This window comes from Gymnogyps californianus, chromosome 2 (assembly GCF_018139145.2).
Source record: "Gymnogyps californianus isolate 813 chromosome 2, ASM1813914v2, whole genome shotgun sequence".
In the NCBI taxonomy this organism is placed as follows: domain Eukaryota; kingdom Metazoa; phylum Chordata; class Aves; order Accipitriformes; family Cathartidae; genus Gymnogyps; species Gymnogyps californianus.
In genome coordinates, this window is record NC_059472.1 from 17,072,089 (window position 1) to 17,097,492 (window position 25,404).

Sequence of the window (25,404 nt, forward strand, 5' to 3'; positions counted from 1 at the left end):
CCTGAAAGCAAACAGCTTTCTTTTTTGTTTGTTAGGTTTGGGTAATTGCTATGTATAATATGTAGTCATATCAGAGCAATTTGAATGTCTTAGTCTGGCCACCCAGAATTGCCCTCTGTGATAAATGTAAAGATGCGCTGTACTTATTCCAGCAGTAATCTTTACTGTTTAATGATTCTGAGTATTTTAGGGTGTAACAGAGAAAAAGATTGATTGCTGAAAATCTATATTCCTGTTATGAGACCACAGTGAAAAGTAAAACTTCTTACATTCAAATGTTTATTCTGCTGAAGTGGTGTCTGTATAAACTAAACAAGCTTTGATCCCCACATTATTTTAAATAGTTTTATCTCCATAGTAAGATAAGCCAGTCCAATCAACTATAAACAAACTATTTTGCCTCTAAGTAAATGAAAATAGCAACTAGGCAAAAAATAAACAGGAATAAATACAGAAAGCTCAACCAGACCACTAATTCATTCCTCAAGGACACATCCACCCCTGCTTCATATCAGATTCAGTAGAATCTGCAGTAAAAAAATACCCTTTTTCTTACCAGCTTTACGCATGAGATCAATCTGAAGATTCATATATCCCATGTTAGAAGTTGCTGGATTGGGTAGCCTGATGGAGGCAAGGCTGCTGTGGCTCCTTGTTCCCAGAGTCCAGCCAGTAGCAAGGCTGAGCATGTGCTCCCCAACAGGAAGACACACACACACACAACACACGCACACCCTGCTACACACACAGCCTGCCACACATACACACACCCTGCATGCACACGGCTGGCTGCACAGATAACACAGAGAGAAAACAAGTAATTTGTGCATAAATTGCACAGCATTCACACAAACATGAGCAGCACAAATGGCTTGATCCTGTTCTTCCACAGGAACAGGGTTCAGGAAAGTCTGCCAGTAGGGTATACATGTACATGCACTATGGATCCACATCATAGCTGGGCCTTTTGGTCTTGATCAGAGAACTGGTCTCTGCTCCACTTCATATGCATCACCTGAACGTCTGTCTGATAGCCAAGTCAAACTGGGGCCTTTTATAGATATTTATGTTTCATTTCTAAATAGCATCTCCTTTTAACTAACATTTGAGCATTTCCTTCTCTACATGTGCACCTTCCAGAGTAATAAGGAATGCTCCCCAACATACAACCTCAAGTGCATGTATAACAATGCATGCAGTCTGGGCAACAAACAGGAGGAACTGGATCTCTGTGCCCAGTCTGAGAGTTATGATGTTGTAGGAATCACAGAAACTTGGTGGGAAAACTTACATGGCTGAAAGACCACAATGGATGGCTACAAACTCTTTCAGAAAGGTAGGAAAGGGAAGAAGAGGAGGTGGAGTTGCACTTTAAGTAAAAGAAATTTAGGTGTATGGAGGTGAGCTATGGAGACCACAAAAGTTCTATCTAATGCCTTTGGATCAAGATTAGAGGGATTGTCACCAAGCGGGATCTTATGTTAGGTATCTGTTACCAACCTCCCAATCAGGATGACAAGGCTGACGACACTTTACTTCGGCTGCTCAAGGAAGTTTTGGGCCAGCAGAACCTGGTTCTTATGGGTAACTTCAATGACCCAGGCATTTGTTGGGAAAAAAACCACAGTGGTGCACAAATTGTCCATCAGGTTCCTGAAATGCATTGAGGACTCTGTCCTGCTACAGATGCTGGACATGCTGACTAGGAAGAGCGTGTTGCTAGATTTACTGCTCACAAACTGAGAAGACTTACTTGACAACACGGTAGCCTTGGGTACAGGGATCATAACATTGTGGAGTTTAAGATACTGCTGAGCACACTGAAGACCAGTAGGAGGACAAAGACCCTGGATTTTAGAAGAGCCAGCTTCAATACACTCAGAGACCAACTGTGAGGGATTCCGTGGGAAACATCCAAGGAGCGCAAAGGAACTTGTGGATGCTGGGAGTTATTCAAGAACAGCCTCCTGGAAGCACAAAACCAGTCCATCCCCTACAAAGGAAAAGGGAGAAGGCAGAACAAGAGACCACTCTAGCTTAGCAATGAACTTTTGGTGTACTTAAAAGGAAAAAATAAGCATTCTGGCTATGGAAAGGCAGCCAAATACTCACTGAGGCCTACAAGAACCCTACTGGCTGGGGCGTGCAGAGTTGCAGTCAGGAAGGCAAAAGCTCAGCTAGAACTGAAAGTGGCCAAAGATGTAAAGAAAACAAGAAATGTTTCTTCAGATACATGAGCAGTAAGCAGAAGCACAGAGAAGACATAGGACCATTGCTAAACAGGACAGGCAAACTAGTTACTAATAATGCTGACAGGGCAGAGGTTCTCATTACCTTCTTTGCCTCTTTCTTTACCAACATAGCTGCACCCCAGATCACAGGATCCAGTATCTACAACAATGCATTTGTTGACCCACCAGTAGTGGAGGAAGGGCTGGTCTGCAGCCTCTTGCAAGGGCTCAATCCACATAAACATGTGGGCCTGGACAGAATCCACCCCAGGGCGTTAAGAGAAGTGGCTGACATTGTTGCAAGGCCACTGCCTATAATATTTGAAAAGTCATGGAGATCAGAAGATGTCCCTGATGACTAGAAGAGGGCAAATGTCATACTCATCTACAAGAAAGGCCCAAAAGAGGACCCAGGAAACTACAGGCCCATTAGTCTTACTTCAGTCCCTGGGAAAGTAATGGAACAAGTCCTCCTAGAAACTATTATGAACCCAATGAAGCAGCTGATTGGGAAAAGCCAACATGGATTTACCAATGGCAAATCATGCCAGACTAGCCTGATTGCCTTCCACAACAAATTAACATTTTCTGTCAACATGAGGAGAGCAGTGGATGTTGTTTACCTGGACTTCAGCAAAGCATTTGACACCATTTCCCACAGCCTTCTCCTGGACAAACTGGCAAGATACAGCTTGGATGGGTGGTCAGTGAGATGAGTAGGGACTTGGCTAACAGGCTGCACTCAGAGGGTGGTGAGCAATGTTTTTTACTCAGGCTGGCAGCCTGTCACAAGTGGGGTTCCCCAGGGATTAACACTGGGCCCCACGCTGTTCAACATCTTCATAAATGGTCTGGATGATGGGATTGAAAGCACCCTCACCAAATTTGCTGATGACACCAAAATGGGTGGTGAGGTGGACATGTCAGAAGGGAGAGCCATCTTACAGAGACACCTGGACAGGCTGGAAGAGCGGGCTAGCACAAATTGTATGAAGTTTAACAAAGACAAGTGCAAGGTCCTGCACCTGGGAAGGAATAACCAAAGAGCCCAGTACAGGCTAGGATCTGTGTGGCTGGGTAGCAGCCTTGCTAAAAGGGACCTGGGGGTCCTGGTGGACAACAAGCTGAGCAATGAAGGCAAAATGCATCTTGGGCTGCATCTGCAAGAGCGTTGCTAGCAGAGATAAAGATGTGATCATCCCATTTTACTCAGAACTTGTCAGGCCGCACCTGAAGTACTATGTCCATTTCTGGTCCCTACAATTCAAAAAAAGATGTGGACAGACTGGGGAGGGGCCTAAGGAGGGCTTTGATGATCAAAGGGCTGGAGAAACTGCCCTCTGAGGAACAACTGAAGATGTAAGGTCTTTTCTCCCTGGAGAAGGCAATGGGTACAAGTTGCACCAGGAGAGGTTTATATATCCTTGACATAAGGAAGAATTTTTTTACAGTGAGAACAATCAATGATTGGAACAACCTCCCTAGGGACATAGTAGAGTCCCCATCACTGGAGGTTTTCAAGACATGATTGGACAGGATGCTAGATAATCTCATCTAGGCTCCCTTTCCCACAGAAGGCTGGACTTGATGATCTTTCGAGGTCCCTTCCAACCTGGGCTGTTCTATGATTCTATGCTGTTGAATTCATTGACAAAACTTTGATTTCTGCTAAAATAATTTAGTATATTAGAATTGTAAGTTTATAAGGATTTTTAATTTTTTTTTTATTTATATGAAGAGAAATTTGTTTGGGATCATCCAAAATCAAAATTATACTGTGATTTTTAATGAAGACATATTACAAATAGTCTTCAGGAAAAAAAAAAAAAAGTATTTATTTAGCTATACTTTGGCAAAACAAAGATTCAGTCTTAGTACAATTATACTCCACACAGATCACCAGGTATATTATTTTTTCACATAAACTACCAAAACCTTATTGTCCTACTCTTTAAAAAAAAAAAATCTGCCCACATAATCCAATGGTTAGCCTCTCTCACATATTCCTGTCTCTACTCTGAGACAGATCTGCTGATGATATGAATCAGCTCTAGTCAACATTTATGTACTTTGCTCTCTTTATTCACAGAAATTTACATTTAAAACTTCAGAAACATCAGTTATAGACCATAATGCATGCATTGCGCACCCCACTATGTTAGCCATAAGGCATAACATTGGGGCAAGAAAGAATATTAGATTTTGATCCAATGTCTACAAGTTTGATTAAATATTTTTGGTAAGAACTTATTGAAAGTAGCAAGAATATTCAGAATATTTGAAGACTACCTTTTATTTTTGAAAGATAGATAAAGTTTTTTGCATTGTTCTCCACAACCCTTAATCTATTTCTCAAAAGTATTTTACTGAATAGTTATTTGTTAAAAATAATGTAATCAAAAATTTTAATAAGGAAATTTCAGATAATGTTCTCAAAAATTTCACTGAATGTCTTGAAAAGCAATAGTAAAAAGTGTAAGAAATGAAAATATTTGCAATATTAACTTTTTTGTGTGAAAAGATATCTTGAAAAAAATATTTGTATCATGTTTTACATTATTTTTCATCATATCTGAATTTTAATTATATTTATTCATTAGCATATATCACATCTTGTTAGATTACATTTTAATCTTTTTTAAATTATCATTCTGATTTTAATTTACTCATAGCAGAAAAAAATGCAATGTATTATAACGATTGTAGATTTCTGAAGAAAAGTTGCTTACAAATTAGAATATAGACATATGTCCTCTAACCACTTTGAATGGTACTGTATTCTGATATAAATGTGAAATAAATACCGTATCGACTTCTTACTGGAATCACTGAGTGCACTCAAGATTCGTAAGTCATGGCTTTATGAAACAACTTTCTGAGAACTAACAAAAGCAATTTAACATTAATGTACTGCAAAAACATGGGAATCTTCCAGATCATCTTTCCAAGCCGTCAAAGGCTTCATTTGTTGCTAATAAAAATTGAAACAAATGACAAATGCAATGTTTTCCATCTTTATAAAGAACTTCCAGTGAAATTAAAATTGAAACAGAACTGAGTGTTTGATATACTGACACACTTATTTTCCTCAGTGTTTTAGCTCAGTGGATTGTTAGGACATGAACAGACTGGAAAATATATTTAAGAAGTGGAAAAAAAATACAAAGCGTTCAATAACCAAAAGTATTTCTTATACGATCAGCTGACTAGTTTCAGCCTAGATCTACAGGCACTGGGAAGAGCTGGGAACCTACAGAGACCAGCTTACTATAGCTATCTAAGTATGCCTCAGTTTTATTGAATAGTGTTTTATTAGCACCTCAGTGCTCCCTGGCCATGCCAGGGTCAGTCTGGGTTGCCCTTCCCCTGAAAATGTAAAAATGTATATCTGGATATATGTGGACAGTAAAGGAGCCAGTACATCCCGTAAGGGAAGTGTCAGAGAACCAACACAGCCAGGCACATTGGATAGTGCCCTGGTCTGTGTTGACTCAGATTTAGATATCCCTTTTAGGAAAAAACGGTTATCTCCCCAGTGGCGTCTCTCTCCTTCCATCAGTCATAGGCATATGGTTCCATTAGATACGTAAATTTTATATAATCTAACTTTCAGGTGAGCTGAATACCACCTTTAAGCTAAGCCACTCCAAAACATTCTAAGACAAGCTTTCTTAAGAAACAGAGCTTTATGCAGATATATTCTTGAGATGTTAGGAGCCCTCTGCAGTTGATTGTCCCAAGTTTCTGGGACTGCAGAGATCTATCAATATTGTATCATACCGGCAATATTCATCAAAAGATTAAGAGGCTCTGAGGAAAGAAATTAACATGTTTTACAATGCTAACAGCTATTGCATATGTATAATGCAATATATGACTATTCTGGATTAATATACAATATTGCAGAAAACTCGACTACCCAGAGAGAAGTAATAACAACAGATGCAGAGAATGAATTTAGTCACTGAACTGCAGAACATGGGAATTTTAATCCAGCTTCAGCTGAAAGATCTCAAAAAACCTTAAGGATCTATTAACTATGGATTTAATACTTATGCCTACATAATATATTTTTCTAAGTAGGACATTTTTTTCTCTGTGTAAAGTATAACTATACTGATGGAACACTGTGGCTTTACTGAACATATAAAACTTTAATGACAAAAACATGATTCACAAATTAGACATCTATGCAGATGTACATTATTTATGCATTGAATTATTTCTGTGTAACACAGAAAGGACAAGCAGGTCCTTTTGACCCAAATTTAACTTTGATTTTGCTGTTTTAGCCATGACCTAATTTAGAGCTGTCTCAGGCATGTTTATAAAATACTCAGCATTTAGACCATATGGTGCAGTTAGAGGCACAGAGCATCATTTGAACCTTCTCTAGAATTAGACTTTGAACTCTTTGTAGTGTTAAAATTAAAACCTAACTTTCAAATTTAGTAAATACTATATAACATACATGCAATCCTAAAAGCTCCTCACAATGCAATTCAGCATTAAAGCTTCAAATTCTCTGTAAAAATGTCCATTTCTTTCTGATGTCTATAAAGAGCATTGTTTGTAGAAACAGTAGATTGCTGCTTCTTAATTTATTCTGAGTAATTAACTATCTATATAACTAAATACTTACTTCTGCTTTTGACATAAGAATTGCCTGCAAGTACTGAATCACACACTGTCTTTAACCAACAATTAGATGTATTTACAAAAACTCCAGCGATGTAATTCTGGATGCACTTAACTGCAAATAATCTAATGATGCTAAAACTGTTAACTACGTAAATGAATAGACAAGTAAAACCTGGAAGTCAAAAAATGACCACATATTCTCACATAAAATTACATGCACAAAGAAACAAAGAATCACAGACCTGGCAGGAATCTCAAGAGATTATCCAGTCTTTTCACCTGCAGGACATTCTATTCTATTATACGTAGACTATATAGATTTAGAACTTGTGACACACTTTTTAATCCACTCTTGAAGATCCAGTGAGAAGAATCCAACTCATTCCTAAGCAGGATTTTTAGTGCTTTGTTGTACTTACTGATCCCTGCAAAACCCCATCATTTTGGCAGTGAATTCAGGACTACAACACAGGTACAATTTCCTTCCCGGATTTGCTGGAATTCCACCCTTAAGCTTTTTAATTCTAACATTTTTTCTCAGCTTTCTTAGTAATATCACGAGGCACAATGTCAAAAGACTTTAAAAGTCAAGTTATATGACTCTACTACTTCTATTGTGTCTACAAGGCCTATTATCCTATTGCAGAAGTAAATTATGTTGTTTTGAGGTGATTTGTGCTTGACAAATCTTTTTTGGCTATTACTCTCCTTTTTTTTTATTTCCAGGTGATCCAGGTTTGCTAGATTATTTGTTCCAGCCACTATTTAGAAATTAAAGTAAAGCTGACAGATACATAATTCCGTGGCTCCTCCTTTTCCACATTTTTTTAAAGTGTGGCACAATTGCCTTTTTCATCTTTGATCCATAAATTCTCAAAATGACTACTATTTGTGCTCTGATTTCACCAGTCAATTCTTGAACTACATAGAATGACAAACATCAGTCTTAAAATATGAAAACACCTAACTTAGATAAGTAGCCTCTAGCCTATTCTTGATTTATTCAAGGACGAAATCTTCTTTTATTGTTAGTTTCAACTATATTTACTTCTAGGTTGCAGCTGGTATTTTAGTCAAAAATTATACAAAAAAATTACTAAGCATGTCGACCTTCTTAGTATCATCTGCCAATGGTTTCCTACTCTGATAACAGTGGACCCATTATTAGTAAACCGATTTTTTTGCTCTCTGTATGCCTTCTTGGTTTTGTGGTCAGTTAAAGGTCAGCCCAGTGATCCACTAGTATATTTTGGGAGGGATTAATTCATTTGACCACATATAAATGTCTACTATGACTATACTTTACTGTATAGTTAATGTAGTGAAACTGATACTCCTAGAATATAATTCAGCACACCCTAAACTTCAGCAGACAGTGAGTACCAGTTTTCTTCTACTCCCAGGGAGACAGCTTAAAATTACCAGCTCACATGCAACGGTCCCTATTGTGTATATCTGTAGTTAGGTGAGGTCGCTCACAAAAAGCCTGATTCATATGATCTTCCACGTTTACTGGTCTATGTGGACTCCTATAATGTTAACGATCCTATTCCTTTTGCCCTTGAATCATTACCCAGAACCTTTCAGAAAGCTCCATTTACAGTTTCAGTGTCAGAATTTGTTCTTTATGTTAGAAGGCTGAGCTAGTCCCTTTTCTGTTGCCTTTCTTTTCTAGCAAACTATATCAAATTATATTTGTATTCCAGTCAGGTGAATTATTTTAACCAGTCTATGACATTCCAGTTTAATAATGAAATACATATTAATGATCTATATGCATTCTGAGTTGCACAGGATTGTACCAATCCTGCAGACAACTACAAAACATGGCTATCCTGCCATGTCCAGAGTCAAACTATCCAACTACCTCAACATTCTTACTCTCAGATTACTTTTTCTAGAGAAATCTTGAAGGGGTAAAAACCTCCATACTGATGGTTTTTCAGCAAGAGTTCAATGCCCGACAAAAAGAACCCCAGAATGGAAAATCATTGAACAATACATCCATGAATTACATTGGTTCTAAGCCATAGTATTTGCATGATGTTATGAAGGTAAGAATCTGGAAACCATAGTTCTCCAAAGAAATTTTAACATTTTTAAATATAGCAGTTGTCATTTATTGTTCAATTTATCAGTTTCATCTCATTTGAGTTTTTCTATAAACTACTCAGAAAGTTTAATTTATTTGGCTTTCTTCTATGCAAATTAATATGCAATAATGTAATAGAAAATTTCTGAATGTCCTACTGTTGTGGTTTAACCCCAGCCAGCAACTAAGTACCACGCAGCTGCTCACTCACTCCCCCCACCCAGTGGGACAGGGGAGAGAATCAAAAAAAAAAACAAACTTGTGGGCTGAGATAAAGACAGTTTAATAGAACAGAAAGGAAGGAAAATAATTATAATGATAATAATAATAATACGACAATAATAATACTAAAAGAATTAGAATATACAAAACAAGTGATGCACAATGCAATTGCTCACCACTGACCGACCGATGTCCAGTTAGTTCCCGAGCAGTGATCCGCCCCTCCCAGCCAACTCCCCCCAGCTTATATACTGGGCATGACATCATATGGTATGGAATATCCCTTTGGCCAGTTTGGGTCAGCTGTCCTGGCTGTGTCCCCTCCCAACTTCTTGTGCTCCTCCAGCCTTCTTGCTGGCTGGGCATGAGAAGCCGAAAAATCCTTGACTTAGTATAAACACTACTTAGCAACGACTAAAACATCAGCATGTTATCAACATTATTCTCACACTAAATCCAAAACACAGCACTATACCAGCTACTAAGAAGAAAATTAACTCTATACCAGCTGAAACCAGGACACCTACTCTGAGCATTATTTTCTACTTCTCTGTCATTCCAAATGTCTCTGAAGTGTGTGGTATCAACTGATCATATGAAAGCTATCACTATCCTCTAGTGGTTTTTGCTGTCTTTGTCTAGACTGACCTTTACATTATTTCCCTACATAATTTCTGTAAGAAAAAAGATGCTCTTCCACCTTGCAATCACAGCACACCATAGATATTCTCTTTGCTATACTGGAAGGAAAAAACAAGATAACTTATTCAGACTGGGACAGAGATGGACTTGAATGCAAATACCTCCCTGCTTTGCACATTTGAGTATTTCTATTTGGTTGCGGTACTGACACCATAGAATATTAGTTGTGTTATTCCTGGTTCTAATTTGGTTTGACACCTCTGACTCACAGATTGCCAGATCTTCATTCTTAAGCACAAGCCTTATGATGTCTTGTGGTTGTTTGTTTTTTTTTTTTTTTCTTTAAAATCCAGCTTGGGGAAAAATACAATTATAGAATGTCAGTATGCATTTAAATGAATAGTAAAATATTCTTGATGATTGCACAGAAAAAAATTGAGATGATGAAATCTAAACACTCTTAAGAGGCAAACAGAAAAAGCTTCATCTCATGATGGTTAAGTGAATGCCATGACTATTCCAGTTCTGAAATATTCAGATTTGACAATATTCCAACCTGTTGTCTCTAAATTATATTCCCACAAAATGTGTATGAAATAAAAAAACAAATAATGCTTAGGAAACATGACAGTCTTATTCTCATTTTTTAAAAAAAGCAAACAACAAACCCCCAAACAAACAAACAAACAAAACCTCAAACAATTCAAAAGCAAATTATGGAATTATTTCCATGCAGCATGCTACTATTAAATTTTATCTGAATAAATCAAATACAAGCAAAGGGTAAAAACATTTTCTCAAAGAGAATGTGGTTTTGGAGAAGTAATCTAGGTCTTCATAAATTAATTGTTTCTACAATCACCAATCACAACTGAACCTAAGGCTCCCTGGCTTCATTGGTGAGTGATCTTTGAAGTGAGGAGACTCATCTCAGAGTGATTATTCCAGCATGTAAATTCTTTGCCAACACGCATAAGCACTGCACAATAACCCCTACTGTTCCTATCTGAATAATCTTTTTGAAATAAAAATTGTGGTTGCAACCCGAAATTAGGATTCTCAGCTTCCTATATTATATTGCTTTGTAACAATTTTGTCAGGTGTCTACTGGCAGCAGGAAAAGTATGGTTTAAGCATCGGCTTCCTCTTAAAATTAACTAATAATCATCACCAGCTCCAGACACAAACCAGAGTGTGTTTTAACACTAACAATACCCTAGGGAAAAGGAAGGACGGAAAAAAAGAATATAAAATTAATAAAAAAACCCACACCCAAGTTCAACCCCAGTAACAAAGTTAACTCAACTGTATATTGAAAGGAATAGTAAGCAAACACTCTACAGCATCTTGGTGGTTTTTTTACCTTGAATTCTCCACTGATACTATAAGTGTTTTCTAAACAAGTATCACTTCCACATCTTATTCTCCCCTACCATTTGCCCTCTGATACTTCTCATTCATGATTAGTGAATGGTTACTGAATGGTTAGTGTCACAAAACAGTTGTCAGTGGTTAGTTGTCATAGAAATGAGGAATACATTTATGCAGACTTATCCCCAGGCTCTACAGAAAACTGAAGCCAGGAAAAAAAAAAAGCCTTATTTTGTTACTTCTTACAGAACCAATATTTTTAATGATTTTCCAGTGTCTGCATAAAATCTTACTAGTTTTATTCCTAAAGCTGCTTGGAAAAACAGATTTTTTAAAATTTATTCATATCTATTTCTGTCACTTGTGACTTTGGTGAAAAGATTCTGTAATACCTAATTTGGATAATGGATGCAAAATATTAATTCCTTTGTTCCACTGAAAAAAAAAAAATACAAACAGAGTCCCAGAGAAAAGTCTTGGTACAAATTAGTCTGTGGTCCCAAGAAAGTAAGAGTTCTAAATTCCTCCCAGTAGCCCAGATACTTGCTTTCATATGCGTTCAAGTAGCAAAGTGTGCATGACTGAAGTTTTGGTTATAATGAATTCATTATCCATGGTACATTAAGTACCACATTTCTCTTTATTCAAATTACACATAGAACATTTATATGTTCTATACCTAAAACCTATGAATTCTAACTAGCATAAATAACTTTTGCACTGGCACCAATCTTGTCCTTTTCCAGTCAACCTGAATTTGCACGAAGAGTTTCTTCCCCTCACAATCGTACTAGAGTTAAATAAATGAAAAAAAACAAGGGTGCTGAGTAGAACGAACATGGACAGAGTGATAGCAATGGAAGACGATATAAATACCTCTTCCTCCCCTCCCTCATTTGTCTTATCTTTGCCATCTTCTCCTGCAAAGGAATGGGCAGAAGTAAACCTGTTATAAAGTTGTGGTGAGCCTTTGCATTCATATTTAACAGCCAGTCTTTAAAGGCAAGTAGCCTGGCTAGGTAAACACGATCAACAGAACTGCAGAGCAAATGCTAAGCTACAGTTCCCTTTAACGGCAATGCTTACACAGGCAGCAGTACAGTATGAGACATCAGTGATCAATCTGCATATGAGTTTCTCAAGTATGTTGCTAATCACCCATCTATTTTCTGTTGGAGTCCCTCCCAGTCTTCTACAGAATTTACAGACAGCTCTGCCTATACTGTCATGTATAGATTCCTTCATTAGAGTGCGACACAACTTTATATCAGTAAAAAGTAACTTGCAAGAATAGTCTTAGAGCCTCCTGAACTTTCAACATCTCTGCTAATACTTTTGGGGTGGGAGGAGTCCAAGCAAGGTGAGATGTGACTGCTACAGTCTTGAGATAATTTGGTTACATACATTCGTATTCCAAATGTATCAGTAATTGTCTCTGTACAACGATAGAGCTCAGAAACATCTGTGTATATATATGTATATAACATATATAGTATAGCACTATAATATAGCACTATAGTACATGTGTATAGCAATTTTGTAACTGTGATATTGATATCTACCTAATTTATAACCATGTATTGATATGAGTTACAACTTACTTGTTTTCCGTTTGTAACAGTGTTGCATATATCTTGCCAAAACAAATCCTTATTCCACGAAGACTCAGGGGTAGTAACAGCCACTGATTTTAGAGAAAAACACATTGTATGTGGCTACAGTGTCATATATTCAGTTACTAGAGTCACAGTGGAAAAGAATTTTGCCTTACTTGTTTACTGATAGTCTTGAGCAGTGAGGTAAGCATCCTCAGAGAAGAAACAACATGGTTCTGTTTCCTTGGTATAAAAACATGCTTGTTCTTGTGGGACTAGAGGATAGATTCCCAAGCAAAACGTTTAACCTTCTTGAAATGACATACATTCAGAAACTTGCTACCTCAATCATAAATGTCTAGTCCAAGCAGGCACTGATAGACCCCTCCTGAAGGGTCTACCCAGGAACAAAAAGTACAAAGTGCTTTTCTTTGGTATTTTTCAAACCTATTAAAGTCAAAGACTGAAGCAAACATAAATATGCTAATGCAGCTGCTAGTTCTGCAATCAATTTTAGGCACCATCTTGCTGCACTTATTTCATTATCTCCACTGACATTTTGTTCACTTAGTCACAATTACACGGCAGGAAAATTGTAACTGTGCTAACATAACTTAGAATGGAAAGACATAGAGCATCACACATTTCCACCTATTAACAATCAACAGTTGTTTTTTTTCCACAATGTTAAATGCAAAATCTTTAATTCCTAAATTGTATAACACGCTTAGTCTTTGCAACATGGCACGCTTGCATATTGAAATGAATGGAAAATAAGAATAATGAACCATGCTGGGAAATCTGAATATAAAGAATAAGGGGGGGAAAAAGTGTTTAAACTCCTTTATTCTTTTAATCCTTTCAGGATGTAGCTTATGGATAAAATCTTTTGCTGGTAACAGTCTAACTACATAGGTTTCAGCAGACATTTAGACTTGTCTAGATTAGTCTCAGAAATTTTTCCGTTATAATGCTAAGCCTCCATTCACCCTCTGATTATATTTTGTTGGCACTTTTGGACAGGAATTTCCATTTAGCCCTTTTCCAGCTGTTTCAAGGGTCCTTTTCTGCATAGGCTCCAATATAATTTTCAGCTTTTAATTTCTAAATTTTTCTGCATACTACTACCCATTTTTCTTCTAGAATGATCTTTAGAGGCAACAGAGTACTGTTTCTCTCCTCTTGACCTAAAACTACAACTAAAGTAAACATAATGCTAGAAAGAAGAAAAAACAAAAACAAAAACAAAAACAAAAACAAACCCAACAACAGCACATACACACACACAAAAACCCCACAACAAAGGAAACAAAACAAAACAAACCCCAAAACAACTTGCAGAGGGTTTTTTTTTCAGCTAAAATATCCAGTCAGTTCATCCCTCTGTATTTAGATTGCCATCGCCTAAACCTTCTGGCAGTTTGAAAGTACGTCAGCCATTGCACACTTTCTGTGCAAACCTTTAGATGACCTACTCGCAATCCATAAAATTATAATGACTCTAAAGAATGTGGACTTCTTTCTCCTCCTTCTCACGTTAGATATCTGCTTCTTAGTACCAAAACCGTATTTTCAACACTTCAGTAAACGACCTGGTTGCTGGGCTCCCACAGCTCCTACCGAAGTCAAGGTTAGTTACATTTTACATTGTAGTATTTCTTTCTCCAATACATTTACATGGCAAAGCTACAACTTTATGATCATTAATAACAGTTACAACTGTGCAAGCTAACATAATTACAATAAAATCGTATGCTTCAGGGCATAAAATTATAATCTGTGGGAGTCAGGAAAGAACTTCTCTCATGACATTAAACAATGGACAGGTGCTTTATGGTGGTTTTTGCTGTTATTTGAAGCATCAAGTACAGGCAGCTGCTTATGGAAACAGAATGCCAGAGTAGGTTTAACAACAGCAATAATCCACCATTACCTCTTTTATATTGTCATAAAATCTCACCCATTATGTCTCTTATTGTGACTAATAATATTGATATTATGATGAACACATAAGTCATTTTTATTTAGTAGTTCCTTTGCTAAAAGGGTACTCCTCAGTGTTTCCACCAGTCATTTGGCAATACATTTTTGTTTTATATGTAAAAGCCCTGTGATTAATTCTGGAAGAAAATCTTAAAATGAAAAGTAAAAAGTTGCTGGGAAGTAATGAAAGTAAGAGTATTAACTAACTGCACATTATTTCAAACTGACCCCCAAAAATGTGCTCCAAAGCCATGTTTTCCTATATTCCATTTCCCTTAGTACAGAGGAAGAGAAGAAGCAAGAAACAAAAGAAAATAGTCTAATAAAAATAATGTAAAATTGACTACAGAAACCATGACAAAATGAGAGAGCAATACAATAAATACACCCTAAATGAAGTTCTTCAGTTCCTTGGATGATCTGTTTCCGGTGAGGACTGGCTATTTATTAATTCTTTTTATTCTAAAAAAAATTCCTAAACTGTTGATACTGAGGAAAACAAAACAAAACACTTTTATCAATTTTTAATTGATAAATTGATTTGTATTCTTTCTAAATGCATTATCCTACAATATTTCTCCAGTTTTGCCAGAGGGTCAGTGAAATCAAGAACTATGTTCAAATAGGTAGATTTTCCTCTTAGAACTAACATTATTGACTTAAATCCCCAGCCAGAATTTTTCAGATCACTAACTACATTCTGCTGGTACCCTTAGTAGTTAACCCTCCCCTCCTCTCTCCCTTGGGATAAATGCCTAATTGTCTCCATCAGTTATGGAGGAATTGAAGGGAGATTAAAATCACCAGGCTACTGTTAGCCTTTGGGAATATTTCCTTAGATTCTTAACTTTGTTGTTAGAGCCAGGTGAGGTGAATTCTGATTCTGTATATGAAGCAAGGAAAACTTCATTATTAGAAAATGAAACACATCATTATTGTGTATGGATCCATAATAAATAAAACAGTTGTAGTATCTTGAAGAGGAAGAAGATCAGGAAACTGTTATCTTGGTTCCCCAGCAGCTGGCATGAATATCTGGTAGATAAACAGTCCAGTACCAGACCATTTACCTCTCTCCCATCCAGAAAATTGTTCTCATATCACAGTTTGGTGTTCAGTTCCCAAATGAGGAATGTATTCAGCCAACCTGTCTCAGGTCTCTTGGGAAATGTTACCTAGTACCATCATCATTCTCTGTCTTCAATGCATTATAATTTCTATTTCATGTAATGCTTGAAAGAAAAGGTATAATGAGGGTTTGCTTAATTTCACTGACCTATCTAAGCACCCAGATCCCAAATTTCTGTGATACATTAGTTGTATCATTGCTATCAAGGTTATCTCTAACAGCCCTTTCCACAACTTCCCCCCCCCCAATCAGGCTGCCTACATTGAAAAATCTGAGTTTGCAAAAAGTAATAGTGCTTTGGAAAATGAGAGGAATTCCTGGTCAAAAACCTGCACAAATGAAGCTCGTCTGATAGCCCTATTTTAGGTTCCTCTGAAATAAACAGAGGACAGGGGTTTCTTTCTCTTTGAAGCTCTGTCCATCTGTGTTCTTTGCTAAATTAATTAGGCAAACAAAACCATCTGGGCCATTGTTCCAGTGGACCCACAGATGGGAATAGTCTTTCTTGTTCTTTAAAACTTGAGAATACAGATATGGTTAATTCACAAACTTGTACACTCAAATATCCATACCAGAAATAGTCAAATCAAGAAATAGCTATAATGCCACGAGACTTCTATAATTAGTCATATCCAATCCACAGAACCTGGGTCTGAAACATTACATATTTATAAAGTCCTGTTTGCAATAATTCTATGAAGATAAAACCCACTTTTTTTCAGACAGGCTTAAGAAAATCACACTGCACTCACTAGTACTGAACAAAGGAAAAAGGATGAATTTCTCAAAAAATTTAAATAAATTACCAAATTCTGGCCAGGGTGAAGACATTTAGTTTCGACAGGGTCTCGTATGGATATTTTTAGGCTGTGTTCTACCTGAAGGGTGTGTGTACATATGTACAAAAGAATAACACTCAGATTAAATTAAGGGTGTAGATTTTCACTGGATCTAAATCTGTTCACTTGGTCTTAATTTACTCTGCTTGAAGTTGCAGCAGGATCCTGATTCAGTTTTCACAACTAAACTGCAAACATAAATCTGAACAGACTCTAAATTTGGGATCAGTCTTTGTGGCTTAGGCATATCATTGCTTTAAAAAACAGCAGAAATCATCCTCAGAACACAGAACATAGAAACGCAGTATCTGTGAGAGCTGCTCATTCCTAAGAGAAATATTTTATATTAAAAAATCCCTTCAGAATAAAATCTGGAAGACTGAATGGAAGAAAACATAAGGATTCTCTTTTGCATGTTGTTTAATTACCCCTGCTTCAAGCCAGAAGAATTCACTATTCCCTTAAAGATGTGATCTGCAATGCGAGCTATGCTAATCCAAGAAGGCTACTGGTGCAGCTCCTACAGCATGACTAAAGAAATGTTTTCTAAATTCAGAAAATCTGAGATGGAAATCATACACAGCTGGGACCTCTAGAAGTTTAATGATGAGTTTATTTGGTTAGGAGGTATTGCTGCCCGCTTTACATTTTCATTTACTATTATTTTTTTAAGTCAAAGACTAACATGCACCTACCTTGAGAAGACTGCACAACTGCTTCATCTATCAAATTCATAAAGATGCCTATAGATTTGTCATTACACTCCTATATTTTTTTACAACATTTATTGCTACATAGATGTCCCATCTGTTTTCAGTCCCAGTGAACAGTAATAGCACCTTACATCTGGAACTCTGACAAATTCAGAGGTCAAATAGTTCCCCAGAAAGGTTCCCCCATTGCAAAGAAAAATGAGAAAAGGAATAATGCTGCAAATAGCTGAGCTATAGCTCAGCTGGAAAACACAGTCAGTCTTCCTTGGGGATTACAAAACATTTCTTTGCCAAAGACAAGAGCTGGAAAACAGTAATTGTTACAGAAATGAAGATACTTGTTATGCATTGGGGTTTTGGTATGAATACTTCAAGAAGAACTAAAAACTGACTGAAAGGTAACCAAATCTTTGCAATAACAAATCATATTAGCAGGCAGTTTCTAATGTACAGATGTAAAGTCTTTTGAAATACAGTGAGAGAAAAAATAAGTAGAAGGTAAAGAAAGTTTAAAGACATTTTGGCAAAACAAAAATACTATCACAACCAATTTGGAAACGTGCAAATGAGTATGTATAAATAAAAACTCTTCAGAAGAAAAATGATCCCATCCAGCTGAAATAAAAAATAGCAAATGTCATTTCCAACATAACACGGCTGCAATAGAATATACAGCAATTATTCTATAGAAAAGTATTTTAAATTCAACACAGTTTTTCAGTTGTGTATTGCAATCTATCGCTAGTTGAAATGACCCATGCCTGGGAGCTGGTCCAGTGAGTTTCCACACATTAGTACACTATCAACAGTACAATCAAGTAATGAAATGCAGTCTTCTGGACTTAGCATACCAAACTGCAGAACTATGGAGGGACCCAGCTGTCAGTGTAATATTAATCATCAAATTTTTTTGTTTGTTTTTACGCTGGTGTATCCTGTAAAAAAAACTTACAATTTTATAACTGTTCTCCTTTCTATTTTGTAGGAATCATGTGGTCACATAATAGGCATCAGGCATAAGTTTAATAGGAAACAGGTTAGGCTGTTATTCAGTTCTAATTTTACTGTCGTTCTCAATCTCTTCTCTGTGTATTGCAGAGGGAAACAGTAGAAGAATAAAGTTATTCTTGTTCCGTGTAGTATCCTTTAGAACAGAGAGATTCCTCAATGTTACCTCATTACAAATTATTATTGTTCTTAAACAGAAAATTGAGTTCTTATCAGATCTCTTTTTAAATTTATATCTTATTAAAACAAAATATAATGAACATAGGGATTTTTAGGTCTTTTAATAGCTATCATTCAAATGTAATATAGATAGTTGTATTTAAATGTGACATTTGATAATTCCAGTATTTTTGTGATATCTTAAAGAAAACCACCAACTGTCCAAATCTGCACATTTTTTTACTTGATTTTCTATGAGTACGATAAACACTAATACGTTTTTGTGTCTTTATTCAAATACTTATATATCCTCTGCACTAAAGGCTGATTCTATGTTAACTACAAAAACTACACAGCTTTTACTAAGGAAATCAGTCTTATGGAAAACTATCCAATGTCTACAACATTAGGTTTTTTTATTTTATAGGTTGAGGAAATAAAAAATACAGTAATTTTCATACCAAAAGATGGATTTTTTTCCTACAAAAATCTGCAGAATGTGAAGGCAATAGGAACCTAACATCCTACTCTCTTCAGTTATCGGAGGTACATTTTAAAATAAAATATTCTACACTCTAATAACACTGAACCATCACTTTTCTGTAAGTGGGTATCTTTAATAGATATATTGAAATAATTTGAAGTCAGTAAAAGGACTCTCATTTTCTTTAGTGGCTTTGGATCAGGCTCAATACCATTTATTTCTACCATTTCATTTTTTCTCCCACTTTACATATCCAGTTTAACTTCAGAACATGATTGATTTCAGCTAACATTAGCCTTTAAGACTGTTAGGTATTTAGGATGCCTCTATAGTCAATTAAGACATCTGTCTGAGATATATATTGCAGAATGATTAGAGGTGCTTGTCTCTCACCCCTAAATACCGATGAAGCCTAGATAGGTATATGTTGCTAGATCTGTGACAATTAAAAGTGTATTAAGTGAATCCCAATCTGTCCATTTTAAGGCCTTCAGTGTATTTAGTGATTACATATCCAGATCCCCTAAACATGGATCCCAAATTTTGTATCTCCTTAGTAAATTGTACACTGATGATAGCACTGAACTATTGAATGGGTAATCTGCCGTACATGCTAAAAAAGTACCTTATTAGTTCTAAGGATGGTCTTTTGATTAACATGCTAGACAGAGACTCAAGTTATCCTTACACTCACAGACAGCTCCACTGAACAGGAAGAGTCTTTTGTTGGTCTTCTGTTTTTAAAGCAGAAAGTTTTAAAAGAATTTCCCTTCCCTCTTTCCATTTCTTTTAATATAGAGCTCCTTACACATTCAAATCCTTTGGCTTGTGGCATTTTTATTAGTGCCTATTAAATTAGAACTAATCACACTTGTTAATATATTATCATGAATAGCTGTATTGACATGTTCTCTGTTTTTTCAGATATCATTTCAAAATTATGTTAAAATGTCTACATTTATTCATTAAAATTAGGATAAAAGTCTTCTTTTATACAATATATCTTCTGTTATTAAAGCACATAGCTACTGTACCTCAATCCAGTAACAATACATGTCTTTTTTTTTTTTTCAGAGCCATAAAGATTAATACCTTTTTTTCCAGAATCACAGTAGTAAGTTGCAAATGGTGTATGAAATGAAAAAATCCCAGTCCAGTGTGCAGACAGAATGTGGACAATGCTAGGCATTCTTAGGCAAGATATCCTCAAGAAAAATACAAAGTAGAAAAAAAAAAGAAGAAAAAAAAAAGAACTAGAAAAAGTCAGAACACTTAAAGGAACAACCAAAGCCCATTGTAGTCATAGAAAGACTCTTATTAACCTCTGTAGACTTTGGATGTAGTGATTCTAGATGGCTTCTTTGAAGGATTATCTTTTTTTATCTCTTCTGTCAGACTTCTTTCTTTGAATCTTTACAGCTCCTTGCAGTCATACAACTCTAATACCAATATTTCCTCAGACCATATATTTCAAATCACCTGAATATACTTGAAATATATAAACAAGAAATTTCATAGAAAAATGACAGAATCATAGAAAAGTCCAGGTTAGAAAGGAACTCTGGGATCACATGTTCACGTTTCTGTTGAAAGGAGGCATTAAATTAGCTTGTCCATGGCTCTGTCAAAACAGTCTTGAGTATTTCCAGTGAAGGAGATTCTACCACACCTCTGGACAACTTATTGCAGGATTTCATTATTCCCACAGGAAAGATTATGTTTCTTATATCCAGATGGAATTTCACCTGAAGAAACTTGCGTGTGTTGTCCTGCCGCCATGCATTCTTGCAAAGGAAGCATCTCCATCTTCGCAGTAATGACATTTTAGGTGCTGGAAGACTGTGATTGGACTCACACATGCCCCCCAGCCGCCTCCTCTCCATCACGGATGAACTCAATTTCTTCAATATTTTCATGCATCAAGTTCTCCAGCCCTCTAATCATCAGAGTGGTGGCCTTCCACTGGGCCCTTTCCAATTTTTCAGTTTTTCCCCTCACTTGAACTGGAGGAACCACAGCTGGACACATTATTCCAGGTGTGGCCTAAGAAGTTCCAAATAGAGTGGACTAATCACACACCTTTATCTGCTGGATTTGCTCTTACAGATGCAGCCCAGGACATGATTTGCCTTCTTTGCTGCCCTACCACACTGCTAACTGAACATCTTCCTGTCCACCAGGATCCCCAGAGGCATTTCAGCAGAACTATACCTCAGCCTGTATTGCCACTGGGGATTATTCCATCCCCTGTGTAGTACTTTCCACTTACCTTTGTTAAACCCCACAAAATTCTTGCTAGCCCAATCTTCCAGCCCACTGAGGTGTCTGCATATAGCGGCTCTTCTTTCCAGTGTATCTACCTCTCCTCCCAATCTGGTGTTGTCTGCAGGCTTGATGAGGAAGCATTCAGTCCTGTCATCCAGATTGTTTACAAAGATTTTGAATAGTATCGGACACAGTATTGAACTCTTTATGGGGGAAAAGCTTTTCTGAAAATGTTGTTTTCTTCACAGCATAAGGAAAAAAGAAAGCAGAAATTATTTTATTCTGATAGAATAATGGCCCAACACAAAATCCAGGGGCATAAATGGGTATATCTACACTATACATTTAGTGTGTTGGAGAGGTGTGTTTGTTGAGAATTTGCTTGTATCCATGCTTGGAGTCCTGCAGCATGCACCTGAGGGCACCACTGGTATGCTCAGAACAGTTTCCCTCCTGGTGGAACCAGCACTAAAGTCATAGAGCAGGGAGTCACTTAAAGCACCCCACTTGCCACGTGGATGCAAGGTTCTCCAGCAGCTCTTTCCACATGTGCATAGCTTGTGCTAGGACCAGGATCTCGTGCAAACTTCATTGCTAGTAATTACATGATGGGACAGGGCATACGGACCTGGAACCATAACAGACCATGTTAAATTAAATGTTTGTCCTTCCTTCCTTGCATTGCACCTGTCAATAATGTAAATACATCCAATAAGGACTATCATTGGATTCAGTGTAATTTGACCAGGCTTCAAACACATAGAGTAATCCTGAGTAATAATCAGGAAATCTTGATTTTTTCCAGACTGTCTTAGATTCTCCCTCACAAAATACTTGTTATTTGCACAGGTAGATGGATTGTAAACCATTTGACATAGAACTAATGTAACCCTGTAAATATAGTATTGCTGGCCACAGTGTCTAAGTTAACTCTTCAGGGCCTCAGGAGTAAAAATTGTCCAGACTGATCTTGGCCTGCCTAGAGCTTTGGTTTAGCTTGCTTCACTGTAACAACTCTCTAACCATCAGTTGAATATTACCTAACTCAATCTAGCTCTAGCTGAATTTTCTACAGTTGTGATACCTCTTGTTATAATAATTTTGATAAATTTCTGTAACAAATAGATCTTAATAGCAAGTAGGGTTTTTATGACCCTAGAATAAAAATGCAATGTAGAAAAGTACAAGCGTTAAGATGATAGCAGAGGCCTTGAAAATGTGTGCATAGGATAATACCTGAGGCTCCAAGCTTATAACATCTAAAAAATTATCAAATCCTGGTCAATAATGGAATACAGTCTTGAGAGCTACATAAAACTAGTTTTATGTATAATAAAGTGAATGAAGAAAAGGTGTCCAATATATGTAAAGCATGCCATATATATTAAATTCAGATATAAAGTGGAGTTTAAATGAATGAAGAAAGATGTAAAAAACTTAACAAAATAACCCCATATAGACGTCAGAGGGAGCAGGAAGCAACCCCCATTAGAAATATCATACTCTCAGAAAAAAAATCAGTCAACTGGTGACTCACCTTAAAGTTCCCCATAATTTTTTCTTGAGGAAAGCTAACCCTGTTAACCTTAGGATCCCAGAGGCAGGGCAAGGGTAAGCACAAAACCACAGAAAAGGGATAGATACTAGGAAGTGTACGTATAACAAGTTTAGCCATATTATCAGTGAAAGTTTTCCCCTTTTTGTGTGATAATTAGATAATATAGACTATAAATGTTACTATCTTTGTTAGACTATTAATGTTAGTACAATTGTAACTCAATAATAATTCTTTGGTTAGTTTAAGACTTTAATTAGACTAACAAACTTTGACTTTGCATATAAGGTATGCTTCTCAGTCCTCATTAATTGCAGTAAGTGCAACATTTAAAAAGTTGAGTATATCTAGTCTTAAGCCACCTTTTTTCCTATTTTATTAATTTAATTTTATTCAAAACTGGCTGACAATTGTGGAGTATTTTTTTCATCTTTTTCAATTAAAACATTAAAAAACATGTTAGAAAAGACCTTTAATTGTTTTGGTGAGGTAGAGAGAATAGAATTGTTTGGGCTAGATCCATAGTGAAGGATTTATTAAACAAATTGTTCCTTTAGGGTTTACCTGAATACACAGGCATCCCAGCATTCACACAATTCCTGCCTAGTTGCTATATAACCCTGTAGGAGCCAAAAGCCCCGTGGTCATAAAAATAAATATATTGAAATTTTCTAGGCATCTATAATTCTATTCCCAGGTAGTTACAGACACGCATATTGAAGAATTTTAAATTATAAATGGATGGATGGATATAAATGGATGGATACAGAATCTTTAGGAAGAACAGACTAGGAAGATGAGGAGAGGGAGTTGCCCTTGATGTGAGGAAACAGCAGCAATGCATTGAACTGCCTTGGGATGGATGATGAGCAAGCTGAGAGTTTATGGGTCAAGATTAGAGGTCAGACCAGCTTGGGTGACATTGTGGTGCCTGTCTGCTTCAGACTGCCTGATGGGGAAGAAGCAGCAGACAAGGCCTTCTTCAGACATTGGAAGAAGCCTCATATTCACAGGCCCTGGTCCTTGAGCGGGGGACTTGAACCACCCTGAAACCAGCTGGAGCAATAAGGCACAAGTAATCCAGGAGGGTTCTGGAGTCTATTGATGGCAACTTCCTAACACAGGTGATCAAGGACCCAATGAGGGGAAATTCTCTGCTGGACCTCATACTTACAAATTAGGAAGAACTGGCTGTGGACATGAGGGCCAGGGGCAGGCTTGACTGCAGTGAACATAAGATGGGGGAGTTCAGGATCCCAAGAGGTGGAAGCTAGGCAAAAAGCAGGATGACAGACTTGGGCTTCAGAAGAGCAGACTTTAGCCTGTTCAGGGGTGAATCCCATGGTTCTGGAGAGAATAGGCATCCAGGAAAGATGGTTGATTTTCAAGGATCACCTCCTCCAAGCTCAAGAACGGTCTGTCCTGATGGGCAGAAAGCCAAGAAAAGGTGGAAGGAGACCTGCATGGAGAAACAAGGAGCTCCTGGTGAAATTCAAACATAAAAAGGAAGCATACAAGGAGTTTAAGTAGGGACAGTTGGCATGGGAGAAATATAGAGATACTACCTGAGCACACAGGGATGGGGTTAGGAAAGCCAAAGCCCATCTGGGGTTGAATTTGGAAAGGAACTTGCAGAGGTCATTTTCAAACATATGAAGGACAAGAAGGTGACTGGGAGAAGTTAGCAAGGATTTATGATTGGGAAATCTTCCTGGACCAGCCGGGTAGTCATCTACAGTGAGATGACTGGTTCAGTGAATGAGGGGAAAGCAGTGGATGTTGTTTATGACTTCAGTAAGGCTTTTAACACTGCCTCCCATAAAACACTCATAGACAAGTTGATGATGGGCTAGATAAGTGGTCAGCAAGGTGAACTGAAAATCAGATGAGCTTCCAGTCTCAAAGGGTAGTGGGCAATAGTGCAAAGACCAACTGGAGACCAGTCACTAGTGTGTGTACCCCAAGGCCAACAGAGTTTAATGTTGTCATTAATGACCTGGATAATGGGACAGAGTGCACCCTCAGCAAGTTTGCAGACGATGCAACACTGGCACAACTGTTTGATACACCAAATGGTTGTGCTGCCTTTCAGAGGAACCTTGGGAGGCTGGAAAATAGGCCAAGAGGAACCTCATGAAATTAAACAGAAAGGGAAATGCCCAGTCCTGCACCTAAGGAGAAATAACCCCATGCACAAGTACACACTGGGGGCAAACTGTCTGGAAATCAGCTTCACAGAAAAGGCCCTGGGGGTTCTTGTGGACAGCAAGCCTAAGCCAGCAGTGTGCCCTTGCAGCAGAAAAAAGGTCAACAGCCTCCTGGGCTGCACTAGGCAGACCATTGCCAGTAGGTCAAGGGAGGTGATCCTTCCCCTCTGCTCAGCCCTGGTGAAACACATCTGGAGTGCTGTGTCCAGTTCTGGGCTCCCCAGTACAAGAAAGACATGGACATACTGGAGCAAGTTCAAAGAAGGGC